Here is a 10,321-nt window from a genome sequence, read left to right on the forward strand (position 1 = left end):
AATCCTGCCCAAGTTCAGACCACCGGTGTTAACAATTGCTCAAGTGCTTACTGCTCTGGAACCACCTCCTCAGTATTTGCAGGGCCTGAACTCCAGCTGACCCACCGCACAGGGAAAACACGCTGGTAGACACTTGTAATCTGATCGTCTGACATTTGCCTTCCAGTTTAGAACAACTGATCCCCAGTTCACCGGGGTCATGGAGTCTCTCGACTCTTTCCTGTGCTTGTTTAAATATAACCCAGCATTCAGATTTGGGTATGTGACAACGAGGTCTCTGCTAATTCTCTCTCTTGTGATGACTTAGCGGGAAGGAACAGTTGCCGAGCACAGCTAGGTGCCTTTCCACCGGCTGTGAGGGAACATCTCTGTTGCTTTCAGTGCTGAGGATGTCTGCTCGCCAGAAGGGTAAGTTGCAAACACACGGAGCATCTTATTCCTCCTCGGCTGACTGTATGCCAGAGAACTAACACTTCTTTCATACAGAATTATACAGAATGAAGTCTGCTGATAGCTAGTCATGTGAAGGCCTGACGCAATGCCCACTGAAGCCAAAGGCTGTTTTTCTTCTGCCTTTATAGGCTTTGGATCATCGCCTTACTCAAAACACTAAACCTGTGAGAATTTCAAGCTTTATAGTCAAAATCCATTATTTTCTGTATTCTTTGCTTCTAGCTGTAACAAGTCCATGTCACCACCATAATGCTAAATTTGATGGTAAGCAGACCTGTGAATCAGTACAGAAAACCATTTACTCCTGTTTTTTTTCCCTTCTCTTTCTTTGTCTTCTGCCTTGAGGGTACAAAACCAACTGTTCCAAACAGATCCCTCTCATATTTATTGGAATAGCAATCCATGCCTGTCCTCACTGTGTCTGAAGTACTCACCTGAAGAAGTCCTAAAGGACTGATTGCTGATGACAGCCTTGAGTGCTGCCCACCCTTGGGGATTTCACAGTGCAGACATGCACTTGTGGGTACTTCATGTAGGACTATATTTGGTGATCAGGTGACCACAGCCTTTGGCAACCACTGTTGGAAGCGATGGACAGGCCAGAGATGGAGGTCCCTGTGCTCAGTATACTAACAATCCACTTCCCATTCAGTAGACAAAACAATTTGAAGAAGAAAATACAACCTCTTGTTTTCAGAGTTACTGGTACTTACAACTACCGATTGCAAAAAATAAACGTTCTAGTTGAATCTGGCTTATACTACTGGGAACAGTTCTTAACTGGCAAATTTGAAAAGGACCACAGTTGCTTTAAAAACCCTCCTTAGTGTTGATTTCCATTATTTTCTTATTTAGGCTATCTTTTTTTTTTTTTTTTTTTTTTGCACATGCAGTTACCTCATGACCTGTTAACCCACATTGCTTTGGGAAAGCTTAGTTAGGGAAAATAAAGTCACTTTTTCTTCCAGTAGTACCAGTTCCCTCATGATCTGCCTACCACAGTTGTAAAAGTATTGACTTTATCCACCTGCCCAAATGATCAGTGATATTCAACTGACATTGGTGTTTCCCTTTAAAAAGTCTTTATGAGGGGTGTTTTTTGGATGTGTTTTGTGTGTTTTGTTTCTTTTTTTTTTTTTAATTTTTATGAAAACCCGATTCTGTGAAATGCTTTGTTATATTCCTAACAACCTCTGACTTCAGAACAGCTGAACATTCTCATGGGAGGAACATATTGTACTATGCCTCAATATTCATCACTCAAAGTAATTAAAGTCACCCAAAGAGAAATTAATTGGTCCTACAATTGCATAAAATTATTGAACAATTAAGTAATAATTCATCTGAAGTTGTTCATAGTAAGAAAAGCTATGTGCAAGCACGCAATCTAAGATAGAAACTCAATGTACTTGCCTAAGGAGTGATGGTTTACAGAAGATAGGCTGGAAAAATCAAAAAGCCAACCCAACCCTCAAGTGACAAACCACATGGAGATCAATAGCAGTTCATGCTGCCTTTGGGGATCTTCACACCCAGAAATGGAAGAATTTGCAGTAATTGTCCTTCCAACCACGCTATTATGTGCAGTGTGGAAACAGCTTCTTTCAAAACCTTTCAAACAAAAAAATATAATTTCTACCCGCTCAGAGTGAGTATTGAAAATAAACAGGATATCTTATAGAAATGGACAGGATTAAAGAATCTACTTATATTGGAAAGGATTTTGAAAGATAATAAACTGACGATTCTATATTTTAATAGTGTATTTTTTCCCCTAATTTTTACAGTTTCAGGATTTTACAATGCTGTTTTAAACACCTCCAATTCTGCAGACTGGTTTAACGTGACCTATATGTAAAACGTCCCACTGGTGATGTGAAGCACATGCTCCCCTGTGCCAACATGCACAGCTTTAGTTCAAAGTGCAGCAGCTTGTACTTTTCTGTCTAGTACTTTTGCTTTGGTCCCTGTTGTCAGGCAGTATTATAGTACTGAAATGTAATATTGCAAATATATTTAAAATGTCTTCTGTTCTATAAAATGCGCTAGCCCTGCAAAGTGAAATTCTGTTGGAATCCTGATAATGGGGCAAAATAACCAGACATTGGCAGTTTTTGTAGGATATTTGTGACTTTCATTTTTAGTCCAGCAGCATGGACAGGGTGGAATTACTTTGGCAAGCCCACATACTCACCAAAAAACTTCAGCCCCCTGGTACAGTCATATGGGATTCAAAACATCGCAAAATACTTCTGACCTCTCTGAGCAGTGATCACCCCTAGTCATGGCATTCTTCAAACTGGAAAAACAAAGAGCAACTTGAGATTTTTTTATTTCTTATTTTTTCTTACATAACAAAAGACAAACAAAACAAAAACATTTCGAAGGGAGAGACTGAGCCAAGAAGCTACGCATTAATATGTCTCCTCAGAGAGATTTCCCACTCCTCCTCTCCCCCCCCAAAAAAACCCAAACCACAATCAAACTATGCGTATTTATCCACTTGAATTTCTTTTCTGCTATGTTTTGCCTTAAAAAACTACAGAGGAAGGGAAAGAGAGGAAAGAAAAAAGGAATAGGAGACAAAAAAGGAAGAGGAAAATCTCATCCTAAAGCTTTGAGGGACATACATGTATTATTCAGTGAGGAATGTATTCAAAGAAGCTTTGTGGTGTTCCTCACATTAATCCTATTGGCAAATAGTGGGATTTGTGTTGCAGAGCTCCTAAGCTTTCTACAGGATTGCTACAAAACACAAGCAATGGCAGTACTAAGAATAGAACAACTCTAGAAGTGCAGAGGAATGAAACTTAAGAGACTGATTATCAGTTTTAAGAGTAACATATTCGGGAAGAAGACAAAGTCAGTGAAAAACGGAAGTACAAAACACCTCCAAAGCCATCAAATGCTAAAAGATTCATTCAAAAGTGTCTCTTCCACAGTAAAATATTCCTGTTGCCTAACTTCATTGACAGCACCATTTCCACAGGGACTGGAATCTGATCTAACATCTAATTTACAGAAGCTTATAACATTTCTTTACTGTAACAGCTCACAAACAATAACGTATTATGGATTTTACATGGGTATTTTATTTTCCCGCAGAAGTCAATAAAGTCGTGCCAGCAGAAATCTTGGCTTTACATTCACATAAAATATTTTATCTCAAAGAGCAATAGAAACCCTAATCAGACTGCATCAGTCTATATTGTTACAAACTGCAATTAATCTGCTCAGACTGAAAAAACATACCAGTTTTTGACTGAAAGGCATGTCATTAAGTTTCTGAGTTGTTTACATGTAATGCAACATGACAGGAATTTGTGCAGAGATGAGAGAAAATGAGCTATTTGAAATTAACTGTTTGGAATCCTGTCTATAGCTGTTTGCAGTCTGCAGTGAATTGGCAGGGCTGACTACAGGGATTTGTGTGGGTTTTGTGAGAGGGTTTCTCATACTGAGTCGTTCTTTAAGAAATGCTTGGTAAAAACTCACTGCGCCTTTGGGTGTTCAGGCCTAGGAAGAGAGGAAGTATGCACTAACACCCTTGGTTTATAGCAAGAGTAAGTAGTAAATCTAAAATAAGGAAATATACGGAATATATAAACCAGGAGATCACACAAATAACATGATTTGTACCTTATATGTGAAGTGTGGCACTTACCTCCCCCAGTTCCCGTACAACAGGATGCTGAGGCAGCTGATGGAGCCTGCAAGAATGGTTTGGCAAAGAGCAGCAGTTAGGCACAACGGAACCACACCTGTGACCACTGGAGACGCTGTGCAGAAAGGTAGGAAGGAGAAGATTAGACAAATACAGAGGAAGATCTGAAAACTTGCCTGTACAGTGGCTTGTTGGTATTAGTTTGGATGTAGAGAGTCAAGGTAAGCACAGGACCCAGGCTCTGTGCTCAGGCCTGGGCTGAATTAATGCAGATATATCCCACTTGGGCAAGCTCCCGCAGTGGAGCAGTGTTTTACCTCCTTACCCTAGTAGGTTAGTTCAGTAGGGAGGCAGGCAAGAAGTCTTCACTCTTCAAAATACAGGAACGATTAGATTTCCATGCGATTATGCTTGAAAACATGAACCATGACAGTTCAGAAAGCAGGAAGCAATTTGAAAGATCCAAGTATTTATTTATTTGTTTGTTTTAAACCTCATACTTGGCACCTTGGCAACCTTCTGATCTGGGGCAGAATTTTGTGAACAAGGTTTTTGAATGTAAGAAATAAGGTTTGGGCCAAAAATGAGTGATCTTGCATGCCAATTTAGGATACCTCAAATAAATAGCATCAGGGATCAGGGGACAGGTACACAGCATTTTCTGTCACTTTATAACATTTCAAACTTATTGCTTGAAATATTGAGGACCCCTAGATCACCACACACTTTGGAAGTCTTGATTTAAAACCTTTTCTGTGTCAGAAAAGAACCTTCTTCTTCCAGAAGAGAACCTCCCCATCATCTGGGAAAGTACGTTTGATGAGGAGGAAAATTAATTAGACTAAATAGCAACTTGAAAAATTGAATTACTTCTCAAAGAATTAATATGCTTATGGAAAACCGGCTGAAAGTTAGGGCTTCGAATCAAATTTATTTTTTTTTAAGAGGAAGAAATTAAATTGCTGGTGTTAAAAAGACAAGTCTTGAGATAGATGTTGTCATTTCTTCCACTGGGGAAGAGCTGGTGCTGGTCCCTGATGAGAGCAGTTACCCTTGGTGGGTCCCAGTCCAGTGGAAAATTTTGTGACCGCTGCTGGGCACACAAGGATGCTGCGGTTGGGCAGACAAGGATGCCGCTGCCTCCCCTAGCACCCTGACTACCTTTCACACAGGTGCTGTGCTGACCCCCAGCTGCTGGTGGCCTGTGCCTGGTCTCTTCCCGTCTCACCATATATCCAAAATGGCTGAAATCCAATAGCTTCTGAAAATATATCCTCTAAAATAGCGCTTCCTTAAAAAAAAAATCAACAGAAAACAAACTTGGACCAAACATAATGCTATGAAAAGCCTTCTCTCTAAATAGTTCCTCTGACGAATACAGTAATGGAAAGAAACAGAGAACATTGAAGCAAATCTATCCCATGTTAATTATGTTGCTTTTTCCCTTGGGAGACAGTGTTGGATATATGGCAGAACACAAACTGCTGAAAAATAAAATGTGCTGCAGAACTGGAATCTCATTAGTCTCTGCTTAATGTTTAGCCTTTCACTCGCAAGCTGGGAGAGATGGCAGTTCGTGTAGGAAACACCGTGCCTCTGCCAGGCTGTGCACAACAGGGGTAATCAAACAGTCTGCAAGCACTGCACACACATGCACTTGTTCATGCCAAGACCAAAAAAAAAGTGTTTTGGGGGCACAAACATACAAGCAGCTGCTGCAGCGATTTGAGGTGCTGTTGTTACTACCTCCAAGCCTCTTTCTAAGTTATCAAGTCATACAGTGATTCACAGAATCACAGAAAGGACAAATAAAACCTCATGAAATGCTGTATTTAGAGTACAACTGAGATATGGACTTTTGTCCAAATCCAGGTACGTTTGCCCCCACTGCTAGTGGCACTTGCCCAAATAGCTAATGAGACATCTACTTCTTATTCTTTAGTTATAGGAAGCTGTTGTATGTATGTTTTATGGCTAACAAAACACCTCTACAACTAAACTTAACACTTGAAGCTGCTGCTCTCAATTTTGAAACGCTGTGTAACACACCAGAGTCCCAGTCACAACACAGTATGAACAGTGGGCATCAGTGACTATGTTCCCATATAAAGCTGATGAAATACCAGAGCTGACCCTTATTTTGCACTCCAGCAGAGAATATTGATGTAAACAGCAATCCAGCAGCTCATCCACTACAGCCTAGAGCCTACCATTGCAATGAAGAACCAACAGACAACGTTGTGCCCAGCTCTTCCCTCAAGAGCAGGCTGTAGCCCAGAGCAGTCACTTTGATCCACCTGGCTGCCATCTGCTTGAAGTTTTCCCTTGCATGCCAAGGTTCAGCTAGGGAATGGGAGATTTGAGAGTCTGGGTCAGAGCTTGTCTGGAAAAGCAGTTTTCAAGGGAACTAATCTCTGACTCTGGTCCAAAGCATCATGAAAGTGTCAAAGGGATCAGGTACCAGTACTGGGCAGGATAAATATACCAGCATTTATTAGTGATATGAGTCAGCAAATCATTCCTTGCCTTGAAGAGTCAACAAGTTTGCAGCTTTCAGACTCCGTGTAAAATTTAACGTACAGTCATGAAATGCACTGAATTCTTCAGTGACTCCAGTCATGAGTCAGAGGCTCACACTGCCCCATCCTCAAGCACGATAGCCATGGTCCTTTCATCACCAGCTGTAGGATCTGGCTCAGAATCACAGAATAACCCATGCTGGAAGGGACCTCTGCAGGTTATCTGGGGACAACCACTTGCCTGCTTAGGTCACATTTGTTCAGGGCCTCATCCAGTCAAGATTTGGGGCTCTCCAAGGTTAAAGAACCTACAAACTCTCTGGGCAGCTGTTCCACTGCTGCACTACCCTCAGAATGAGAAAAAAAAAATAATCCTAATAACTAAGAGTTTTTATCATTGCGACCTGTTCTTGCTGCCTCTTGTCCTGTCACTGTGCTCCTCTCAGAAGAATCTGGCTCCACCTTTATACATGGGCTCGTTCCTCTTGCTGCCTATTTCCCCTCCAAATACCCTCACATTCTCCATCCTCAGACAAACTAATCCATCTCCCAAAGAACTAAGTCAGGATGACCAAGTTCATCCTTGCTACCATCCTCCTTCATGATTTGCAGTCTTCCCTCATTGTAGCCACGCTCACTTCACCACCTTGATCACAGAAGTGTTTAAGTTCACCCCTGAAACAGCCTTCACTTTTTTTTTTTTTTTTTTTAATCAAGACAGGCAATCAGCAGTGGACAGGACAGTGCCCTACAACTGGACAAGCTTTCCTGGAGTCAACACAAGTGACGAGGCATTTGGGTAACAGGATCCAAAGTTCCTCAAGCCAGAAAGTTCAGGCCAAACTCAATTAAGCCTTCAGCAGAAGAGGGCATATTTTCCTCTTCATATTCTTTCCTCCAGACATTTCAAATTCCCTTTTTTGTCTCTTGCTCTTTCTGTAATCTGTTCCTCAGCCTGTGTTTCCTAGGCAGCTCAAGCTGGTGGGAGTCATTTCTGCGATGCCAGTGTTCCTTTCACGAGTCTGCCTTAGCTCAAGACAAAGAGCGTGAGCCTATTTGAGACTGAAATGCTATTCTGCACCACGTTGGATCAACAAGGTACAAATATTCTCATGTTTTCTTGTCTTTCAGCATAGCACAAGAGTCCTACCCATTTCATCCTGTTACAAAAAGCATACATGCAGGGAAGCAAAAGCATGCCCGGCACTATCAAAATGAAAGAGCATTCTCACTTACTGCTTATTGACACTCCAGTCACGATCAGTTTTTGATATGTGCAATGAGGAATTCATATATATCAGGAAAATCTTTATATGACAAAGTTAGTAGGTTGAAGTTTGTATGTCCTGAGGTTAAAAAAAAAAAAAAAAAAACTACTGCAGTAACCTACTCTGAGACCAAAGGATCACACAGGACATGTTCAGGCCTAGTGCAGACCCCAGAACAGCGTGAGATAAAAAAATACCTAAAGTGCTGCTGCAGATCACTATGTCACAGGCATGTTCCATGTTTCTGAGCCACTAAGACTATGTCCACTTTTCCTATCAAATTTTAAACAGTGACTTTAGATTTTTTAAACATATTTTCAGTGTCTGAACCTAGAATTTTCCACACTTGGGTTTTCAGAACTGTCCTAACCCATATTTTGATCCCAGAATGGAAAAGTTTATTCACTTTCTTTCCTTTCATTACTTAAATAGTTGAAATATATTTTTCTTTCTTTGTCATTCCTTGCAGTTGATGGCAGTAATCAATCAGCTTATTATTATTGGAAATAATCTTGGCTATAAGCCAAACCCTACATTACAGCCTTGAGGATGTTTGCATGCAGCATAAGATCTGGAAAGCATTCGTGTGGCTTAGCAGGATTTCCACACAGCTCCAGAGAGCAGATATTATGGAAACTCTGCAACCTTATGAACATAGCATGTTCTTCTTTTTTGGCATTTCAAACCTGTGAGGCTTCATGATCAAAGCCTTAGCACACCCCAAATAATAAAGGAATCACCGAACACTCTACCTTGATGTCAGGCTCCTGTTTCCCACGTAATTTTTGGCTGATGACTGGGGTGGAGACACAGGGGTAAAGCAACACTTTATGAGCATTGCAGAAGTCTAGACTGAAGTTTTTCATACTTCAGTGAAGTCCAAGGCCGTTTATGTGCTTTGCTGAACACGCTAACTTCAGAGACGTTAGACTGGGAAGTACATGGAAACCAGCAGGACCCAAAGCATCAGCTCACAATAACCAACCACTGAGAAGCTCACAAAGGATTGGGGCTCACAGACTGTGTCTAGCACCTGCTAGAGTGTTCCCAGGGTTGCAGTGAAGATGAAGATCTCCAGCACTTGATGGCCAGATCTTCTCAGCCTCAGCTCAGGCTTAGTTCAGTCTGAGCCTGAGCAGGAAATGCCAGAACCCATTGGCAAGGCCCAAGATCTGTGCAAGGTGAGATCTGAGTGATTCTTTCTGCCAGACATTGTCACCACAAGACCAAGGAGAATAGCTGGAAACTGTACAAAGTACCAGGACCTCGTCATGCCTCATGGTAAGCCTGCTCTGGGAGGACCCTATGCAGTAGGCTCACCCACCTATTTCTTCAAAGAATATCCACCAGTTAGCATGCAGTTACTGGTAAGGATCCTATCGTTGAGAAACACAGACGGCCACTCAGCCTCGTGGCACCCTGGGTGAACTTCACAGAGCAATGTGAACAAGCTATTGAGTCCGTGCTCTATGACGGGCACAATGCCCAGAAAGATTTGTGATTTTCTGCTCCAGCTCCGCTTTACAGCCAGGTAGTTTTCTTCCTCCTGTTACTCCTACTGGTTGTAGATTGCCATTGCTTTGACAATTAGAAAATTTTTCTAATTGCCAATGTAAATGTATTCTGTTTGGTTTAATGCCCTTTGCTTAAAAAAGGTCTTTTTCCCCTTCAGATATTAGCCCTCTAATGTTCTCCTAAAGAGTGTCTGACCTTGAGCTGGGCAGCTAGCCTCATTCTTCTCACTCTGCTGGAGACAGACTAGGAATACCCCCATTTTCCCATGTTTTCCTTGATCCCTGATATTGATTCTGGCTCTGACTGCTGTCCTCCCCAGAGGAGGCATCCCTCCAGGAAAAAGAGATTCAAAGGAAAAGGTCACAGTGTTAGCAAAGGCCATGGTCTTCCTGTCCACCGACCCCATTAGGCTGAGATGCTCATAACAGTGCTGTGATGTTGCCCCTGTGACACTTCTCCCCCTCACTGGGGAGCACTGTTTCTCCTTGGATTCTTTCTTCTTGCCTAAAAGGAAGATGCATCACTAATTGTTGTGACATATTCAGGGAAAATTATTATTATTCCTTTTGTATGAAACAGATCAATATACCACAGACTTGTAGCAACCAGATTAGAAAGTAATAGAACAAACTTAGGAAGATGAAGAGGAAAAACCCGCAGATTATAAATGAAACAAGCCCTGCCTCCAACCTTATATTTAAGCCAACAAATATATTAAAACATGTTTTTAACTGCTAAGTATTGGCAAGCATAGCCAATCCTAGAGCAATCACACAGCAATAAAATAGCAGCCATAAAAAACAGATTGGATACTATGAGATAAACTGCAGCACATCAATTTACACAATTAATAACTGCCAGAATAATTGCAATTCATTTAGGAGTTGGAATCAAATCATAAA

The 10,321-nt window shown here is 41.4% G+C and overlaps 1 long non-coding RNA gene across 1 annotated transcript; it reads left to right on the forward strand.

Moving 5' to 3' along the window:
• Positions 1 to 302: 302 nt before the first annotated feature.
• LOC311208433 lies at positions 303 to 9,932 on the forward strand. The gene is made up of 4 exons (XR_014618339.1): positions 303 to 408; positions 4,127 to 4,244; positions 7,354 to 7,734; positions 8,374 to 9,932. It is a non-coding gene; the product is annotated as an uncharacterized lncRNA (long non-coding RNA).
• Positions 9,933 to 10,321: the final 389 nt, after the last annotated feature.

This window comes from Netta rufina (genome assembly GCF_964035555.1).
Source record: "Netta rufina genome assembly, chromosome: 3".
Lineage (NCBI taxonomy): Eukaryota > Metazoa > Chordata > Aves > Anseriformes > Anatidae > Netta > Netta rufina.